This window comes from Symphalangus syndactylus, chromosome 14 (assembly GCF_028878055.3).
Source record: "Symphalangus syndactylus isolate Jambi chromosome 14, NHGRI_mSymSyn1-v2.1_pri, whole genome shotgun sequence".
Lineage (NCBI taxonomy): Eukaryota > Metazoa > Chordata > Mammalia > Primates > Hylobatidae > Symphalangus > Symphalangus syndactylus.
Window position 1 is genome coordinate 78,936,720 of NC_072436.2, and position 21,499 is coordinate 78,958,218.

Genomic DNA, 21,499 nt, shown 5'->3' on the forward strand with positions numbered 1-21,499 from the left:
AGAGCAAGACTCCGTCTAAGAAAAAAAAAAGTCCAGGCATAAAATGCATGCTCATATCTAACTCTGAAAAGATACACCAGAAAATAAAAATGTTAATAGAGTTTGCCTCTAAGAGCCTGGGAGTAGGTGATGGAAGAGAGACCTCATTTTTTTTGTTTCTTCCTTTTCAACACTTATATATGTTCAAGAAAAATATAAATGAGGCTTTAGCTTTGTAGGAAGGTATTTTGTAGTTATATCTTCTAGATGTGCCCATCACCTAATGTCAAGAATTATCAACTCACAATTAAGTTTATTTCTTCTATATTCCCACTTTCTAGTCCCTAGTTGTTTCAAAGCAAATCACAGACATATTTCATGTATAAATATTTCAGTATAGATCTTTAAATGATAAAAACTTTCCCTTGTTACACAGCTCTAATACCATCATCACAGATACAAAGAAGAATAACCCCTTAATACCAGTTATCTAGCAGTGTTCACATTTATCCTACTGTCTCTTAGGTGATGTTTTTCAGTGTCTTCTTTAATGCCACCAACAAATAACTTTTTCACAGCTGAGTAGCACCTGGTCTATGAGAACCTTCTCTTGAGACAGCCCTCTTTGGTTCCACAGCTCTCCCATCCACCTTGTGTGGCCTTGCATTCATGGCTGCATCCACCTCCTCCACAGTGGCATAGGTGACAAACCCAAAGTCCCTGAAGCGCATGGTGTTGGGATCTCTCATGACCACACAGCCTGTGAGCGTTCCCCATTGCTTAGAATGGCTCCTCAGCCTCTTATCAGTCGTTTCAAAGCTCAGCCCTCCAGTGAAGAGCTGCCACAGCTGCTTGGCTCTTTAGGAGACTGACTTAGACATGACAGCAGTGGGAAGAGAGATTTTAATGATGCTTCCTGGTGGCGGCCACAGGCAGAAAGTGGGTTTCTATTAAATGCAGCAGAACACAATTCCTAATTTAAGAGGTATACCCAACCCATCATTAAATATACTGTGTGAAGTAGCATTTCTGAATTTCCACCAGCTACATGTGTCTGTGATGTACAGTGAGGTCCATCATTTACTTCTCTTAGAAGAATGCTCACTTTTTCCAAGACAAAAAATATCCTCTATGAGGAAAAAATGCAAAACAAGACATTAACATTGTATAATAGAAAGAAATCATAAAGGAGCCTTTCTCAAAAAAAAAAACGATATTCATTCATCTTGAATGCTAATAAAAAGAAGATGGTATACTTCATAATGAAAATAAGTTATCTTGTTGCACTATAATAATGCTCAGATGGATGAAAAAAACCCACAGCATCCTTTTGCTAACCCTAAAAGTTATGTTCCTGAAAACCATGCCAAGAGAGTGTGTGGTTGAGGAACTGTAACACTTCATGGGAAACAAAAACAGGAATCAAAATAGGATAGGAGGAAGCCTGACAAAGCCAGTGCATTTTAAAAAAATGTTCACTAATATAGAACAGTCCACTGAAGATAATGTCAATGACATTAATGTACAATTAATTGTTTTTTGTTATTCCTTGCTCATCACCACATTTCAGGACTTCTCTTTCTACCAGACTTGAATGAGATTTTGTTTTCTTGGTTTTTTTGTTTTGAGACAGAGTCTCACTCTGTCACCCAGGCTGGAGTGTAGCAGCAGGATCGTGGCTCACTGTAACCTCCACCTCCTGGGCTCAGTGATCCTCCTTCCTCAGCCTCCTGAGTAGCTGGGACTACAGGCATGCGCCACCACCATGCCTGGCTAATTTTTGTACTTTTTGCAGAGACAGGTTTTGCCATGTTGCCCAGGCTGGTCTTGAACTCCAGGAATCAACTGATCCACCCACCTCAGCTTCCCAAATTGGTGGGTGCATTTAGTTTTGATATCTCTTTAGTCTATTTTGTCTAGACAGCTCTCTGCCTTTTTTGTCTTTCATTTCATTGTTACTTTGTAAGAGTCAAGGCCAGTCATCTGTAGCCTGGCATATAATTTAGATTTCTCTAATTGTTTGCTTTGATTGGATTCTGGTTAAACATTGTGGGCAGGAATACTACCTAACTAATATGTGTACTTTGTATGACATTAAGTGGGGAGGCACAGAATGTCACTTTGTTGCATTATTATTGATACTAAATTTGATCAGTTGGTTAAAGGGCTATCCATCAGTTCTCTCCATTGTAAAGGCACCTGTATCCCTTGATGCTTAAATAACCTGGTAGTGTCAGGGGGATACTTGACACGGTGTGAACATCCTGTTCCCCAACACATTTTACCTAACAGTTTTAGTATTCCTTGATGGTCTTCACCTGAATAAGTTATTATGCTGGGGGTTGCAAAATGGTCATTTTCTGGTTCTATTATGCGTTCTATATTAGCTGATAGTCTCTGTAAAGAAGAGCTTCCCAGTCTCTTTTATGTGAGGTATCACCATGATGCACAAATTCTTCATTTATGCAATGTGTTATAATGTGTTACCATCATTAAAATTTTTAAATTATGCTCAAATTGTCCTAAATTTGGCCAGTGGGAGCCCCTACAAGCTGGTTTGTGTGTTTTATTTACATCTTTCCCTCAGTCTTTGTGCACTTTCTTACTTTCTGGAACAAGAAGAAATCCAAGGATCATCTTGTACTTTCTCTGCCCCAGCCCTGGCATTGGCCATTTGTTTGACAGACCCTGAAGCCTTTTAATGGAAAATGGTGTTCAGAAATTAGGATCCAGCTGGGGACGGTGGCTCACACCTGTAATCCCAACACTTTGGGAGGCCGAGGCGGGTGGATCACTTGAGGCCAGGAGTTTGAGACCAGCCTGGGCAACAAGGTGAGACCCCATCTCTACTGAAAATACAAAAATTAGCCGGGCGTAGTGGTGGGCACCTGTAATCCCAGCTACTCAGTAGGCTGAGGCAGGAGAAATGCTTGAACCCAGGAGGCGGAGGCAGTGAGCCGAGATTGCACCACTGCACTCCAGCCTGGGCAACAGAGACTCCAACTCAAAAAAAAAAAAAAAAAAAAAAAGGATCTGAATGTTAGGTATGCTCATTGCTATTAGGTGTCATTGTTTCTAGGTCTGGGAAACATATATGCTTCTTGTTTTGGTTTGGTTTTGATTTCGTTGTTTGTTCCAGACAGGGTCTTGCTTTGTCACCCAGGCTGGAGTACAGTGTAGAATCACTGCAGTCTCAACCTCCTGTGTTCAAGTGATCCTCCCACCTCAGCCTGCTGAGTAGCTGGGACCACTCCTGCAAGCCACTGCACCTGCTAATTTTTAATTTTTTTTGTAGAAACAGGGTCTCACTATGTTGCCCAGGCTGGTCTTGGACTCCTGAACTCAAACCATCCTCCTGCCTTGGCCTCCCAAAGTGTTGGGATTACAGGCATGAGCCACTGCACCTGGCCTATGTTTCTTTGTTTTTGAAAATGTTGGTTTAACACTTTGTGATGAAGCAACTTGAAGGATTTGTCCTAAGCTGAGTGTATCTCAATGCTGGGCTTGAATGTCTGTCATGGGAAAAAGAGACTCCACCAGGCTCCGTGCTCAGGATCCAGTATTCACATATGGTGAGGTTTGTTGTTAATTATAGTGAATGTAAATCCTTATTTCAATAATCTTCTTGATAATTTTGAATTTGTTGGCTTAGTCCAAAATAAGAATTGGTTAGATCACCATTGTTTTCCCTCCTAATATGGCTGATTAAGAGCTTGTACCAGGTACAGAGAAGCATTCTTGCGTTTTCTTGTTTCCTTGTGCTGTGTTAATAGTATTGTCTTCAGTCTGAGGTTTCTCTGCAGGATTTTCTTTTAAAGCCACTTGTCTGTTTTGTCAGGATTGGTTTTGGAAAGCCGCTAATATGATCTGTGAAGCGACTCACAGGGCACACACAACCTGAGGGGCATGGCCAAATTCCATGCAAAGAAAGCGAAGGGCCCTGTCCCCGCGTGGCACTTGGCCGTCTGCCATCCGACTGAGACTGGATCATGTGAGCAGCCAGTGACAAACCACATATTAAAGCTTGGTAAAGCTATATTTCTTTTTTAGATAAAGTTAGTATAAATGTTCTACCTATTTCAGTTTTGAATTGCAGTTTCTTTCTGCAGCAAATGGGGCATGTTGCTCCCCTCCCGCCCCGGGTGTGTGACCCCACTTGGAAAATGCCTGCTTGGGGCCCCTGCGGCTGACTCCCAGCTGCCTTCCCTGCTTCCTCTCTGGCCGATGCAGCCAGTGTGGCTAGAGTGAAGAGTGATTGTAGGAATGTGATTGCCGAGGCAAGTAGGGCAGAGAATGAAGGGTCATTTGCTCCAAGTTAAAGTACACACAGGCCGGCGCCGTGGCTCACACCTGTAATCCTAGCATTTCGGGAGGCTGAAGTGGGAAGATCATATCCAGGAGTTCGAGACCAGCCTGGGCAACACGGCGAGCCACCCCCACCCCCGCCGCCGTCTCTACAAAAAAAACAAAAATTAGCCACACCTAGTGGTGTGTGTCTGTGGTCCCAGCTACTCAGGAGACTGAGGCGGAGGATTGCTTGAACCCAGGAGGTTGAGGCTGCAGTGAGCAGAGATTGCACTACCACACTCCAGCCTGGGCGACAGAGCGAGACCCTGTCTCAATTTTAAAAAAAACAACAACAAACAAAAAACCCTCAGTTTATAGTAGGGCAAGGTAGAGAGAGAATAAGCCCAAACTCCCCAAACCACCATTGTCCCCAGTGTCGAGATGATACTTGTAGATTTGGGCAAGGGATGAAGGGATGCCTTTGTTGTCAGTCAAGGTCAGAAAGCTAATGTGACCCAGGCAGTGGGAGGGTGAATGTAAGGTAATAAAGTGAAAAAAGTGTGTTCACAGGAGTAAGACTTCTATGCGTAGCTCAGATGTGGGGTTTCAGAAGAAATGCATCCTCAGTGTGGATGTGTGTTTGAGTTTATGCAATGGGAGAAAGCCAACATCAATGGAGGTCTCACTGCCGCCCAAAGATCCAAACTTACCTCCTTTCAGGGGGTGGGGATTGTGGGGGAAGCAAGCAAGACTTGAGCTTAGGAAGCCTCTCTGCAGAGTCAGCAGTAACTTGTTTAGGGCTCAAGAAAAGACATTGATTTTCCATAGAAGCCTAAGGATGAAAAATTTGCAAGACACAGAAAAAAGGGGATAGGCTTTCAATTACTTTTGTTGGGAGGATTGGTTTGCTTTGGGTAAAAGGAGGTAGACAGTGGAGAAGGAGGGACAAAACATAGGGAGAGAGGCCAGGTGTGGTGGCTCACGCCTGTAATCCCAGCACTTTGGGAGGATGAGGTGCGGGATCACTTGAGGTCAGGAATTCAAGACCAGCCTGGCCAACCTGGTGAAACCCAGTCTCTACTAAAAATACAAAAACTATCTAGGCATGGTAGCACATGCCTGTAATCACAGTTACTTGGGAAGCTGAGGCAGGAGAATCGCTTTAACCCAGGAGGTGAAGGTTGCAGTGAGCTGAGACCGCGCCACTGCACTCCAGCCTGGGTGACAGAACGAGACTCCATCTCAAAAAAAAAAAAAAAAAAAAAGACACATCTTTCAGGGTGGACACAGAGGATTTTGCTAGTAAACAGCAGACACTTTGCTCAGGTTGGAGAGGCTTCTGACCCTTTGTACGCAATTTCCTGGGGCAACACAATTGGCCATCAGGACATTAGTCATGAGTTGTCCCCTCCCTTGAGGCTGATTCAACGAACAGGTTCTTTCCTGCTCTCCAAGCATGCCATCATACAGCATGCTGGTATGGCATTTGGACAAAAGTTTTCTACCTAACTTTGTAATTATATGGAATATCTCTGAAAAAGATCCTCCCAGATAATGCTGTGACTTACTAGAGAACAGTAATTTATAGCTATAATTTGTTAATCCCATGAGTATCCCTAGAGGAGGAAAAATCTTGATTGTATGGAAGCTGTGTGGACTTAAGGTCTATATAAAAGAATTGACCCAGGGCTGCTCCTAGTCATCTGATGGGAACAACTCCTTCTTTGTGGACCCCTAGGCATCAAGGAATAGCTGCACACCCACAGATAGTGACTGATTTGGACAAACGGAGCTGATCACTCACTCTTCACAGTGATAGAGACTGTCAGCTAAAAAATCACGAGAAATTCCAGCATCTCTAACCTCACTCTGAGAGTGGCAGCCCTGGAAAGGAGAACTTTATTTCTTAAGAAGAGGATTTCGCCTCTGGCTGAAAAACTAAAAGCAAACTCTTTGAAGGAGAAGAGGTTGGCAAGGGATTTATACTGAAGTTGGCCAAGTATACACATTCAACAGGTTGTAGGAGGAGGTGTGAATATTCATGAAGGGGGTCCTGATCATGCATATTGAACAAACATGCATTTATTTCTTCCTGTCTTGCCCTGCTGCCCAGGCTGGAGTGCAGTGGTGCAATCATGGCTCACTGCAGCCTCTACCTCCTAGGCTCAAGCGATCCTCTCACCTCAGCCTCCCAAGTAGCTGGGATTACAGCTGCACGTCATCAAGTCTGGCTAATTTTTGTATTTTTTGTAGAGACGGAGTTTTGTCACGTTGCCCTGGCTTGTCTCAAACTCCTCTCGGGTAGAGGAAAGGAAGAGAAGCAGAGATACAGATTACAATTGTGCTAACAGTTGTCTGAGCATAACTGTATAACAGTATTACTACTACTGCATTTCAACTCACGTTACAGCAAGCATTTCAATGCTATGACAATATCTATGATCAAGGCATTCTGTAGTTCAGGAGTGAGCAGAAAGCAGTTAAAAGATCTAACAAAACTAATAAGCAAAAAAGTTCAAACAGCAAACTGTCAGGAACCTAGGAACTCAGAGAAAATGGGGATAAGTTCTGGATGAACAGGATTTACATACAGAATTCCAATCCATTTCTGAGGCAATAATTTTCTCACTGGTAGGTGACACTCCAGCCACCGACAAACCTCATGCCCCTTGTCTGAGTGGAGCTCCCCTTTGCCCCCTGACTGAGTCTGAGGGGCTTCTGCATTTTCTCTCCCATTGCTGCCTCCAGGATGCATCTTTCTGGCATTTCTAACCTCACTCTGAGAGTGGCAGCCCTGACTGCCTGGCCCCTCATACACACTGCTAGCTCAGAACTCCTCAGGGTTAGGTCACAATTGTTGTGATGTTGTATCCCTGAAGGCCAGATTTTATCTTTCAACTTTCTATCCCCAGGACTGGCCCAGAGCCCAGTGTATAGGATGGGCTTAATCCATGTTTTTGAGTGAATGACCAATACATAAATCCATAATAATCAAGCACACTGTTTCAGCAAACATCTCAACAATACAGCTATCAGAGTGACTTTTTTCTTTTCTTTTTTTTTTTTTTTTTTTTGAGACAGGGTCTTGCTCTGTCACGCAGGCTGGAATGCAGTGGCACAGTCGCAGCTGACTGCAGCCTCACCCTCCTGGGCTCAAGTGATCCTTCCACCTCAACCTCCCAAACATCTGGGACCACAGGTGCACACCACCACATCTGGCTCATTTTTTTTTTTTTTTTGAGGTAGAGTCTTGCTTTGTCACCCAGGCTGGAGTGCAGTGTCATGATCTCAGCTCGCTGCAACCTCTGCCTCCTGGGTTCAAGCAATTATTCTGCCTCAGCCTCCCAAGTAGCTGGTATTACAGGCGTGCATCACCATGCCTGGCTAGTGTATTTTTTTTAGTAGAGACGAAGTGTCACCATATTGGCCAGGCTGGTCTTGAGCTCCTGACCTTGTGATCTACCCACCTCGGCCTGGCCACATCTGGCTAATTTTTAAAATTACTAGTAGAGATGAGGTCTCTCTATGTTGCCCAGGCTGGTCTTGAACTCCTGGGCTCAAGTGATCCTCAGCCTCCCAAAATGCTGGGATTACAGGCATGAGCCATTGCCTAGAATGACTTTTTTCTGGTATTGTTACTTTAATCTTCATAAGAACATAACACAAAACTATTCCCTACCAAATTTACACTTAAGCACTCTTTTTTTTTTTTTTTGAGACGGAGTCTTGCTCTGTTGCCCAGGCTGGAGTACAGTGGCGTGATCTTGGCTCACTGCAAGCTCCGCCTCCTGGGTTCACGCCATTCTCCTGCCTCAGCCTCCTGAGTAGCTGGTGGCGCCCGCCACCACGCCTGGCTAATTTTTTTTATTTTTAGTACAGACGGGGTTTCACCATATTAGCCAGGATGGTCTCGATCTCTTGACCTCGTGATCCACCTGCCTCAGCCTCCGGAAGTGCTGGGATTACAGGCGTGAGCCACCACACCCGGCCAGTATTCTTCTTTAAAGTATGGAATGTTTGTTTTTGTTGTTGTTTTGTTTTTGTTTTTGTTTTTTTGTTTGTTTATTTTGAGACAGAGCCTCGCTCTTTTTGTCCAGGGTAGAGTGTAATGGCATGATCTTGGCTCACTGCAACCTCTGCCTCCCAGGTTCAAGTGATTCTCCCGCTTTAGCCTCCTGAGTAGCTGAGATTGCAGGCACCCACCACCATGCTCAGCTGATTTTTGTATTTTTAGTGGAGACGGGATTTCACCATATTGGCCAGGCTGGTCTCGAACTCCTGACCTCAGGTGATCTGCCTTGGCCTCCCAAAGTGCTGGGATTACAGGTGTGAGCCACCACGCCTAGACTAAAGTATGGAATGTTTTATTGGAGGCTTTTAATTATTTTATTTTAACCAGAGCACTAACTTACAAATAATCCATATAAAATCATCAGACTGTCCCACAATACATACTAATTCATTAAATTAACAAAAACTTCATCTAGGTACTGAGAATACATCAGCAAACAAAAAAGAGAGCCCCTATTCTCATAAAACTTACATTCCAGTTGGGGGAGGATTGGAGATAAGCAGTATAAAAATAACATCAGTTGTTTAATAAAGAAAAAGAAAGCAAGGTAAAGGGGTGAAGAGTAACTGGGGGCGAGTTTGCCTGGTTAGAGTCAGGAAGGCCTCTCTAATAAGCGGACATTTGAGTCAAGGCTAGAAGGAAGTTAGGGTTGTATTCTGTGGATAACTGGGGGAGGCATCTTAGATAGAGGAACAGCAAGTACCCTGGGCCTGGGGTTTTGAATTACAGGGAAACCAGGGAGGCCAGGGCAGTGAGACATGGAGAGAGTTGCAAAATGTGAAGTCAGAAAAACAGCAGATTCTATGGGGCCTTCTAGGACACAGTAAAGATTTTGCATTTTATTCTGGGTGAGATAGGGAGCTTTGGGAGGGTTGAAAACTGAGGAGGGACTTGGGTTTTAAATGGTCCCTCTGGACCAGACACAGTGGCTCACGCCTGTAATCCCAGCACTTTGGGAGGTTGAGGCAGGAGGATTGCTTGAGCCCAAGAGTTCAAGACTAGCCTGGGCAACATAGTGAGACCACATTTCTTTTTTTTTTTTTTTTTTTTTTGAGACGGAGTCTTGCTCTGTCACCCAGGCTGGAGTGCAGTGGCGCAATCTCGGCTCACTGCAAGCTCCGCCTCCTGGGTTCACGCCATTCTCCTGCCTCAGCCTCTCCGAGTAGCTGGGACTACAGGCGCCCGCCACCACGCCCGGCTAATTTTTTGTATTTTTAGTAGAGACGGGGTTTCACCGTGGTCTCGATCTCCTGACCTCGTGATCTGCCCGCCTCGGCCTCCCAAAGTGCTGGGATTACAAGCGTGAGCCACCGCGCCCGGCCTGTGAGACCACATTTCTACAAAAAATAAATTTAGGCCAGGCGCGTAAATTACAGGGTTCATGCCTGTAATCCCAGCACTTTGGGAGGCCGAGGTAGGCAGATCACTTGAGGTCAGGAGTTCGAGACCAACCTGGCCAACATGGCGAAACCAGTCTCTACTAAAAATACGAAAATTAGCAGGGCGTGGTGGAGCACGCCTGTAGTCGCAGCTACCTGGGAGGCTGAGACAGGAGAATCGCTTGAACGTGGGAGACAGAGGTTGCAGTGAGCTGAGATTGCACCACTGTGCTCCAGCCTGGGCGACAGAGTGAGACTCCATCTAAAAAAAAAAAAAAAAATTAAAAAATTAGCGAGGTGTGGTGGTGCATACCTGTAGTCCCAGCTATTTGGGAAGCTGAGGTGGGAGGATTGCTTGAGCCTAGGAAGTTGAGGCTATAGTGAGCCATGCTCTCATCATTGCACTCCAGTCTGGATGACAGAGCAAGACTCTGTCTCATAAAAAAATAATAAATAGGTGGTTGCAATAATCCAATAATCCAAGTGAGAGTTGCTGGTGGCTTGGACCAGAGTTGTAGTGGAGGAGGTAGAAATATTTGGATTCTGGATATGTTTCAAAGGTAACACTAAAAGGATTTGAATGTGGAGTGTGGAAGAAATTAATGCATCCAAGGATGAAGTTTCTGTGGGGAGCAATTGGAGGATGGGGTTGCCACTTACTGAATTGGTGAAGAAATGGGTTTGAGAAGTTAGCAGATGCTGTGATGTCCTGTCCTGCATCCTCCTGGCCTACCTCTGAGTTTACTTGCAGCCAGGGTGGATAGTTCCCATAAATACTGATGGCTTCCACCTCAAGTTCACCCTCATTCCTCTACTTCCCTGCCTGCAAGATCTCTCCATTGCCAGCGACCTTGTCCAGCTTGGCTGCACAGCAGATCAGAAGTGCTGGGGACCAGGGCAGGCGCGGTGGCTCACGCCTGTAATCCTAGCACTTTGGGAGGCCAAGGCAGGCAGATCACCTGAGGTCAGGAGTTCGAGACAAGCCTGACCAACATGGAGAAACCCCCTCTTTACTAAAAATACAAAAAATTAGCCGGGAGTGGTGATGCATGCCTGTAATCCCAGCTACTCAGGAAGCTGAGGCAGGAGAATTGCTTGAACCCAGAAGGCAGAGGTTGCCGTGAGCCGAGATCACACCATTGCACTCCAGCCTGGATAACAAGAGTGAGACTCCATCTCAAAAAAAAAAAAAAAAGGAAGTGCTGAGGACCTAAATCCCCCAGGGAACCATTGGCCAGTGAGGTGTAGGGTAAGGAATTATTGGGTGAGTAATCTGGTTTCTCTTTCTGTGGAGAGACTGTTCTGAGATGCCTTCTACAGGACTCTTCAGAGGGTATCCAGCAGGATTTAGCTTCAATTGCCCACAGTAATAACCTGCTCCTTAGAGTACCCCTTATTAACTCTCCTCCTTTCTCTGTCTTCTCTTATTTCCTCACTTGTGCTTCCTGGGATAACCTCCTGTATAATTTAGTTTCTGCTGCATAATAAGCCACCCCCAAAATGTAGTGGTTTACAACGGCTGTTATTTTTGCTCATGATTCTGTGGGTCAACAATTTGGGCTGGACTCAACTGGGCGACAAATTTTCTGCTGGTCTTGCCTGGGCTCACTCAGTGGCTACAATAATCTGGTGGCTTGACTGGGGCTGGCAGGTTTAAGATGCCCTCCCCTGGTAGATGGTAGATGCTAGCTGGCAGCTGGCTGATTTAAAAGGCCTCAGATGGGTTGGCTCATGTAGTCCCAATACCCTCTCCTCCTCCACCAGGCTAGACTGGGATTCTTCACGTGGCAGTCTTGGGCAGTGTTCCAAAGGGACGAAAATGGACACTGAGAAGCTTCATGGGGTCCACAGTGCTGCCGCTACTGCATTCTTTTCATCAAAGCAGGGCTCAGGTGCTAGGCCAGATTCAAAGGGTGAAGAGACAAATTCCACTTCTTGATGGCAGGGAAGTCAAAGTCACACTGCAAAGGAAATGTCATATGAGAAGGAAAGAATGCTAAGGCCATCTTTACAAACAACCTACCCATCTCCCCCAACCCCCAAATTCCCTATGGATCTCCTTGTCTCAGAGTCTGCCTTTGGGGGAATCCAAACTAAGCTGGGGTGGGTAGTAATCAAAGCTCTGCCATAGACATGCTAACGGAGATGCTTCCCGGAGGAACCCAAGTGGAAACTTTGAACTGGCAGTTGGATTTACGAGTCTGGAATTCAGAAGGGAGGTCTGGACTGGAGATACTCAATTTGGGAGTCATTGAAATATATGTAAACAAAGACAGTCCTAGTTTGGACAAGAGCATATAAGGAATGTGTGTAGAAAGAAGAGGTCAGAAGGCTGAGCCCCAGGCCAGTGCAGTGTTGACGGGCCAGGGAGAGCAAGAGGGTCCAGCAAAGGAGGCTGAGAAGAAGCAGCAGGTAAGGACACCAGCAGTGGTGTCCGGGGGGCCAAGGAGAGACTGTTTCAAGAAGAGCACTAGGTGGGGTGAGATGGCCCATGCCTGTAATCCCAGCACTTTGGGAGGCTGGCGGATCACCTGAGGTCAGGAATTTGAGACCAGCCTGGCCAACATGGCAAAACCTCGTCTCTACTAAAAATACAAAAATTAGTTGTGTGTGGTGGCGGGTGCCTGCAATCCCAGCTACTCTGGAGGCTGAGGCAGGAGAATCGCTTGAACCTGAGAGAGGAGGTTGCAGTGAGCTGAGATCACGCCACTGCACTCCAGCCCGGGCAACAGAGTGAGACTCCGTCTCAAAATAATAATAATAATAATAATAACTAATTTTTCCCACTGTCTGTAAGCAGTTACTATGAAGCTTTAACTATATTTCCTGTTAATAACTGAAACCTCAAAATACTTCTTTTGAAAAGATAAGGCAATTTCCTCTCTCTGCCCCCTCAGAGATTGGCAGATAGCAGGTGGCCACGTCACTGCCTCACCTCATCACTGAGCTCCCTGCCATCACCTCCCAAATAAATCCTTGTACCCAATCCTGGTCTCAGGGTCAGCTTTTGGGGGACCCCAAACCAGGACAGTGTTTTCTGGAATACCCAAATGTCTAGCAGCACTGGGCCCACACTTTGTGGGTGAAAAATGGAGTATGGCTGGACACAGTGGCTTACATCTGGAATCCCAAAACTTTGGGAGGCCAAGGCAGGAGGTTTATTTGAAGCCTGGAGTTTGAGACCAGCCTGGACAACATAGTGAGACCATGTCTCTACCAAAAATACAAAAATTAGCCAGGCGTGGTGGCATGTGCCTGTAGTCCCAGCTACTCAGGAGGCTGAGGTGGGAGGAATGCTTGAGCCCCGGAGGTGGAGGTTGCAGTAAGCCATGATTCACGCCACTGCACTCCAGCCTGCGTGACAGGGCAAGACCCTGTCTCAAAAAAAAAAAAAAAAAAAAGTCTGGAGTACAGAAGCAGCTAACCCTTTCAGGGTCCCAAAAGAGGCTCTGCAAAGTAGGTGGTTCCCCACTTTGCAGAGCCTCTTTTGGGACTGGCCCAGTCAGCATCTGAGCTTGTAATCCTGCACATGTAAGATACAGGCAAGAAAATGTTCTTTTTTACATTTTCAAGTACTGAAAGAAGAGACATACAACAAACAGACATATTTTTACAATTTCAAAACCATAGCACAATCTACGCAATGCTTATAATGGAAAAAACTAAATAAATACTTAAACAAAAAATTCCCTTCCTAAGTGCCTTTTATTTTGTGATTTTTTCTTTTTCTAGTTTTTTTTTTTTCTGCCTCTTTATTTGCTCAAGTTGGGATTTCCAGAGTTTCATTTCAAGAACTAACTTGCTTTGCTTCATTTCCGTTGTCTGGGCTTTTGTTACCTGATGAGTTTGAGTGCTTTCAGGACATCTGATGTTTCAACTTCAATTAGCAAGCCCTCCTGAAAGAAAGAACACACCTTTGTCACTTCTAAGTTAATTCTACAACCTTGCAAAATTTGATTTCCACACAAGAATGTGAAAATCATCTTAGATCATTTAGGCAGCAATTTATCTGACAAATATGAGACTCAATTCTTTCAAATAAAAAGATGTGGAGCCGGGTGTGGTGGCTCATGCCTGTAATCCCAGCACTTTGGGAGGCCGAGGCGGGTGGATGATGAGGTCAGGAGATCGAGACCATCCTGGCTAACATGGTGAAACCCCGTCTCTACTAAAAATACAAAAAATTAGCTGGGCATGGTGGCAGGCACCTGTAGTCCCAGCTACTCAGGAGGCTGGGGCAGGAGAATGGTGTGAACCCCAGAGGCGGAGCTTGCAGTGAGCCGAGATAGCACCACTGCACTCCAGCCTGGGCAACAGAGCGAGACTCTGTCTCAAAAAAAAAAAAAAAAAAAAAAAAGATGTGGAAAGCAAAATTGCTTTCATGTGAAAAAATTAGAGCTTACATGTGATTTCAACTTTTTAATATCAATTACTCATTAAATCTTTCCCTAGGTTTATCTCTAAATAAGAAAGATTCATCTGTGTGAAAACTAAAAACTGAGAATTAGTATTAAAATTTCACGACCACTAATGCTTTATCTGATTTTAAAGCATGATTAATTTTCCCTTCTCTAGGTGTTTAAAATGAATATCTCACAATGACAACAACAGAATAATAGGGGGCAAGGGCAATCACTGCCACATCTGAAGATGGTTCATTGTAAAGTAATGCCACACTTAACCTGGGACTAAAAAATAATGTGAGTTTTTAAACAGAACTTCAACATGCATGTTTTTAAGTAGTGACGGCACCCTCAAAAGAATGGTTCTAACCATCCTTCCAGATTACAATTTCTTTCTCTCTTTTTTTTTTGAGACGGATCACGGATCTTGCTCTGTCGCCCAGGCCTGAGTGCAGTAGCGCAGTCTCGGCTCACTGCAACCTCCACCTCCCAGATTCGAGCGATTCTCCTGCCTCAGCCTCCCGAATCGCTGGAATTACAGGCATATGCCACCACACCCAGCTAATTTTTGTATTTTTAGTAGTGACAGAGTTTTGCCATGTTGCCCAGACTGGTCTTGAATTCCTGAGCTCAAATGATCATCCCGCCTCGGCTTCCCAAAGTGCTGGATTTACAGGTGTTAGCCACCACAGCTGGCTGAGAACAGGTTAATTTTAAAAAAGTAACATAAGTAATTTGATAACAAGCCTAGTGAATAACATATGTAACCAAACTAATAGTATTGGCTTAGGAAAAAAAAAAAACAACCTAGCAATAAAAGAATGAGATTGGTGTTTTTGCGTTGCTCAGAACCTGCCTCTGGGTAAGTCTGTTTTGGGCACTGCAACAGATCATTGGCAGTTGCAGCTCCATGAGGGCGGGGACCCGTGCCTGGTACAGGACTGAACTGGGGTCCGCTCACCTGGCTCAGTAAAGCCAAACATTCACTCTGCAGTTTGCAATAGGAAAAAGAACAGTATTTATCTTTGCAGGGCACTAAGCAAGAAGAATCAGGCAGCTCATACTCAAGACCTGACCTCCCCAGTGGCTTGCAAGTAAGGGTTTTCATATTTATTTAGTTTTTGAGATGGAGTCTTGGTCTGTTGCCCAGGCTGGAGTGCAGTGGCGCGATCTTGGCTCACTGCAATCTCCGTCTCCCAGGTTCAAGCAATTCTCCTGCCTTAGCCTCCCTAGTAGTTGGGATTACAGGCTCCCGCCACCAAGCCCGGCTAATTTTTGTATTTTTAGTAGAGACAGGGTTTTGCCATGTTGGCCAGGCTGGTCTCGAACTCCTGACCTCAGGTGATACAACCGCCTTGGCAAGAGTTTTTAAAGGCAGAGGCAGAGGTTACAGGCAAGGTCATAAATCAATACATGGAGGCTACATGCTGGTTTGACCTAAAAAGGCAGGACATCTCAAAGTGCGTGGTGGGGTATGGGGCAGGTTACAGGTCAGAGATTCAAAGATTTTCTGATTTGCAATTGGTTAAGATGGCAAAGGTTTGTCTAAAAATTTGGGGTCAGGTGAAAAGAACATTAGCTCTGGCTCATGGGCGTGACTTCCTCCAGGCCCCTCAGAAAGAACTTCAGAAAAAAAATGGCAGTCAGAGTTGAGTCCTCAGTTCCCCCTTACCTGAGGTCTAGGTGCCAGTGGATTCATTTGCTGGGCATCCATGTTTCTGAAAAACAACTCAGGGATCTATGTTAGGAGGTTATCTTTAGTTTCTCTCCCTCCCTCCCTCCCTCCCTCCCTTCCTCCCTTCCTTCCTTCCTTCCTTCCTTCTGCCTTTCTTTCTTTCTTTCTTTCTTTCTTCTTTCTTTCTTTCTTTCTTTCTTTCTTTCTTTCTTTCTTTCTTTCTTTCTCTTTCTTTCTTTCTTTCTTTCTTTCTTTCTTTCTTTCTTTCTTTTTCTTCTTTCTTCTTCTTTCTTTCTTTCTTCTTTCTTTCTTTTTCTTTCTTCTTTCCTCTCTCTCTCTTTCTCTCTCTCTCTTTCTTTCTCTCTCCCTCTCTCTCTCTCTCTTTCTTTCTTTCTTCTTTCTTTCGGCAGAGTCTCACTCTGTCGCCCAGGCTGGAGTGCAGTGTTGCAATGTTGGCTCACTGCAATCTCCACCTCCCGGGTTCAGACAATTCTCCTGCCTCAGCCTCCCACGTAGTTGGGATTACAGGTGCACACCAGCACACTCAGCTAATTTTTGTATTTTTAGTAGAGACGGGGTTTCACCGTGTTGATCAGGCTGGTCTCAAACTCCTGACCTCAGGTGATCCGCCCACCTCAACCTCCCAACATGCTGGTGTCAGAGGTGTGTGAAACCAGAGCAACTCCATCTTGAAAAGGAGCTAGGAGAAATTAGGCTGAGACCTACTGGGCTGTATTCCCAGACGGTTAAGCCATTCTCTAAGTCACAGGATGAGATACAAGGTCAGCACAAGATACAGGTCATAAAGACCTTGCTGATAAAACAGTTTGCGGTAAAGAAGCCGGCTAAAACCCACCAAAACCAAGATGGCCACAAGAGTAACCTCTGGCCGTCTTCACTGCTACACTCCCACCAGCGCCATGGCAGTTTACAAATGCCATGGCAACGTCAGGAAGTTATCCTATATGCTCTAAAAAGGGGAGGCATGAATAATCCACCCCTTGTTTAGAATATTATTAAGAAATAACCATAAAAATGGGCAACCAGCAGCCGTTGGAGCTGCTCTGTCTATGGAGTAGCCGTTCTTTTATTCCTTTACTTTCCTATTAAACTTGCTTTTGCTTTGCACTGTGAACTTGCCCTGAATTCTTTCTTGCGCAAGATCCAAGAACACTCTCTTGGGGTCTGGATGGGAACCCCTTTCCTGTAACATTGAGATTACAGGCATGAGCCACCACGCCCAGCCTCTTTTTATTTATTTATTTATTTTTTCGAGACAGAGTCTTTCTCTGTGCCCAGGCTGATCTCGGCTCACTGCAAACTCCACGTCCCAAGTTCATGCCATTCTCCTGCCTCAGCTTCCCGAGTAGCTGGAATTACAGGCACATGCCACCACGCCAAGCTAATTTTTATATTTTTAGTAGAGGTGGGGTTTCACCATGTTGGCCAGGCTGATCTTGAACTCCTGACCTTGTGATCCACCCGCCTTGGCCTCCCAAAGTGCTGGGATTACAGGCATGAGCCACTGCACCCGTCCTTATTAATCTTATTGTGAAAAATCCTCAATGGCCGCAGATAACATCCTTGCAGTATCTTTACTCCTTCGGCTTTTTGCCAGCACCAACATTGGCCTTTGCAGTACCCCTGACTTTCTCTATTCTGTTCTAGCATTCCTTTTGTTGCTTTCTTGAGGTCTTTTTCTTCTCGTACAGGCTATGTCTTGCAAGTCTATGTTTGGTATGTTTGGGTTCATTTTACTTTACATAATCAAAGGAATCATGAATCATGCCAAAGCCACCACCAGCATGAGTTCTGAATCCAAATACAAAGATGACCTCCAGTGTGGTCTTGTACATTCTGGCTAGTTTTTCCCGAATTTCTGTCTTAGGCACTGTTGCCTTCCTGGGATGAAGGACATCAATGAGCATCTGTTTCCTCTGAAGTAGTCATGAACTTTCTAGTTAGGATAGTTACCGTGTCATTCATGATGGTGGCCTACCCTCAGACAGCCAGGGAGGAGAAGAGTTATCTTTAGGTTCTATAGGGAACAAAACATCCCGGAATTTGAACTTTCTTGGCTATTGTTTTAAGCTACTATTACCTTCTTGCTTATCAAGTTGCTCATTTACTTCTCAGGACTAGGCGCCTGGAATTTCCCCTGCAGTAATTAAAACTTTTCCTTTATTTCCATGCTTTGGAGAAAGTGCATGGCAGGCCCCTAAGAGGAGTCCCTGCTACATCTTACGACCATCTTGCGAATTACTGTACCGTAGCAACTACTGTAGTGCCTGGTGCATAGGAGGATGACTGAATGAATATATGCAGAAATTCACAATGTGACTAATTCAAAGTACCTGACACTCATTTGAATGCACACATTTGAAATAGTTTTTAAAAGAAAATAGCTTCCATAATTTGCAAATACAACAATAACAGTTTATAGGAAATGTCCCAAGCTAGTCCACTTACTTCTATTTCTTTTTGACACAATACCATCTTCTGAATATATTCCATTTTGCGAAATAAAAAAGCATTTTACGGTGATTATGTTAAATAGAGCCAAGAGCATCATCCCTGTTTTAATAGATTAGAATGTGGGGATGTGGATCAGGTGAGTAATTTTTTCAACATTAGTATTATTAATTAGAATCTCAACTTATAATAACTAATGCCCATTTCTGCCCAAATCACTGGAGGGAGGGCGGATTACCTATGGTGCTGGGGGTGGGGTCAGCTTCTCATAGGTATGGGATGGGCAGATACTTGAGCAAGACTGGGGTGCTCCAGAGAAGGAGCAAAGTGAGAGCAGATCCTGGGTAGGTCTTATGTCCCCTGCAGTCACCAACAAATAAATGGAAGAATTGGCACTCGCACTTAGCTCTCCTGAAGTCAAATGCAGTACTTTTGTTTTTAGGGAATGGCTACACAAACAGTTGATTTTAAAGAGAACTTTTGGGGATTAATAAGTTTTACCCAGAGAATAGATCAGGAATTTTATTCTAATTGAAAATTAAATCTGATTTATGTATCTCATGTGTTTTGTTTCAGTGTAATACATTTTACAAATAAAGAGATGTGGGAGAATGCAAATTATAGAAGTTTGTGTTTGTTTTGTTTTTTAAAGTTGTATTACATTCCTAGAGTCCTTCTAGCAGCATTATTCAAAATCCCTTATTAACATTATTCAAGCCGGGCACGGTGGCTCACGTCTGTAATCCCAGCACTTTGGGAGGCTGAGGTGGGCGGATCACCTGAGGTCAGGAGTTTGAGACCAGCCTGGCCAACATGGTGAAACCCCACCTCTACTAAAAATACAAAAATTAGCTGGGCATGGTCATGCGCGTCTATAATCCCAGCTGCTCAGGAGGCTGAGGCAGGAGAATCACTTGAACACAGGAGGTTGCAGTGAGCCAAGATCGTGCCATTGCACTCCAGCCTGGGTGACAAGAGTGAAGCTCCATCTCAAAAAAAAAACCCAAAAAAACCAAAAAACATTGTTCAAAAGCATCTGCAGAACTTAATCCAGTAATTCTATTTTCTTTCTTTTTCTTTGAGACGGAGCCTCGCGCTGTTGCTCAGGCTGGACTACAGTGGCATGATTTCGGCTCACTGCAACCTCTGCCTCCTGGATTCAAGTGATTCTACTGCCTCAGCCTCCCAAGTAGCTGGGATTACAGGCACTCGCCACCACACCCAGCTAATTTTTTGTATTTTCAGTAGAGACAAGGTTTCACTATGTTGGCCAGGCTGGTCTCAAACTCCTGACCTCATGATCTGCCCGCCTCGGCCTCCCAAACTGCTGGGATTACAGGCGTGAGCCACCGTGCCCGGCCTATTTTTCAGAATAGTACTTTGGTCTTATAAAAACTCTCATTCTTAAGTAATATATATTCTATTGAGAAAGTCAGGTCTATGAAAAGAAAGAGTTGAATGATTCTCATGGGTCTTATTTATAACAGATTTGGGGGGACATTTTATTTTTTATTTTTTGTAGAGACAATGTCTCGCTATTTTGCCCAGGCTGGTCTTGAACTCCTGGGCTCAAGTGATCCTCCTGACTTGCCCTCCTAAAGTGCTGGGATTACAGGCATGAGCCACCACGCCTGGCCGAACATTTTAATTTCATTTATCACATCAGTTTTTTTTTTTTTTAAATCAAACCATGACAGTAAATTGGGAATTTCTCCCTTATCAGAAAACCTACTTTTAAAGAATTTGATTCTAATTTAGTCCATAAAATTGATGGCATACATATTTTTTCTTGAGAATTAAAAATGTTTCAAATATGCCACTTATTCATGCAACGTGAACAGGTTCTTTTAAAAAAAATTAATTTTAGGTTCTGGGATACATGTGCAGAACATGCAGGTTTGTTACAGAGGTAAATGTGTGCCCTGGTGGTTTGTGGCACCCATCAACCCATCACCTAGGTATGAAGCCCCTTCCTCCCCCAGCGCCCCCGACTGGCCCCAGTGTGTGTTGTTCCCCTCCCTATGTCCACGTGTTCTCACTGATGAATAGGTTCCTAGTTCCTAAACACCTATTATGGACCAGGCCCACTAGACACTGGCATAGAAAAGTCAACAAGACCCGGTCCTGCCCTCAGGGAGCCTGAAGTGTAAGGGGGTGGAGAGAGGACCCAACTTCTCATGGGCTGTGAATGGTCCATGGGACTGGGCTAGGCTGGGCTGGACTGTGAGAGTGAAGCAGAACCCAGCCAGTCTCAGGGAGGCTAGGGGCCTCTTCCAAAAGGAAGCTGAGGCCTGAAGAAGAAGAAAAAAGCCATTTCCTCCAATAGTGACTGCGTGAGGGAATGGGGTGTGTATGAAGGCCCAGAAGAGATAGTGCTTGAGAAAGAGATGATGCATGGCACAAGACCAGGTTAAAAGAAGAGGCTGGGCCAGCCCGGGAGTGGCCTCATAAACTTATTAGAGGGTTTGGACTCCAAAACAATGAAAGGATCCCTTCCTTTTATTCGTTTTTTTTCCCTTCCTCTTTCTTCCCTCCCTCCCTCTTTTCCTTCCTTCCTTCCTCCCTTCCTTCCTTCCTTCCTTCCTTCCTTCCTTCCGTCCTCCTCTCCGTCCCTCCCTCTCTTTTTTCTTTCTTTCTCTCACCTTTCTCTCTCTCTCTCCCCCCCCTTTCTTTCTTCTCCCCACCCTTCCCACCTCTCTCTCATGCTCTCTCTTTCTCTTTTAGACATGTCCTCACTCTGTCACCCAGGCTGGAGTGCAGTGGCAATCACAGCTCACTGCAGCCTCCATCTCCTGGGCTCAAGCCATCCTCCCACCTCATCCTCCCAAATAGTAGGGATTACAGGTGTGCACTACCACACCAAGCCATTGAAGGATTTTCAAGCAGGGCAAAGACATACTCAGATCTGCATTTTATAATGATCATTATAGTTGCTGTCGAATGGCTTAGATGCTGGCAAGCCTGGAAGCAGAGACCACTCAGGGTAGGGAGAGGCAGATCCAGGGGAGAGAGTGTGGTTCCCTGAACTAGGACTCAGTTGGGAAGAAAATAAGTGGATGGATTGGAAAAACAATTTCCCCTAGCAGGTTCCCCTCCTGCAACCTCCACCTCCCAGGTTCAAGCGATTCTCCTGCCTCAGCCTCCCGAGTGGCTGGGATTACAGATGCGCAGCCACCACGTGGGGCTAATTTTTGTATTTTTAGTAGAGACAGGGTTTCGCCACATTGGCCAG

The 21,499-nt window shown here is 44.9% G+C and overlaps 1 long non-coding RNA gene and 1 pseudogene across 1 annotated transcript; both read right to left on the minus strand.

Annotated features, from left to right (window-relative positions):
* Positions 1 to 10,518: 10,518 nt before the first annotated feature.
* On the minus strand, positions 10,519 to 15,882 carry LOC129462380 (uncharacterized). The gene is made up of 3 exons (XR_008650835.2): positions 15,793 to 15,882; positions 13,555 to 13,613; positions 10,519 to 11,651 (listed from the first exon to the last, which is right to left on the minus strand). It is a non-coding gene; the product is annotated as an uncharacterized lncRNA (long non-coding RNA).
* Positions 15,883 to 17,211: 1,329 nt separating this feature from the next.
* On the minus strand, positions 17,212 to 19,354 carry LOC129462378 (small ribosomal subunit protein eS24-like; annotated as a pseudogene).
* Between the last annotated feature and the right edge of the window lie 2,145 nt (positions 19,355 to 21,499).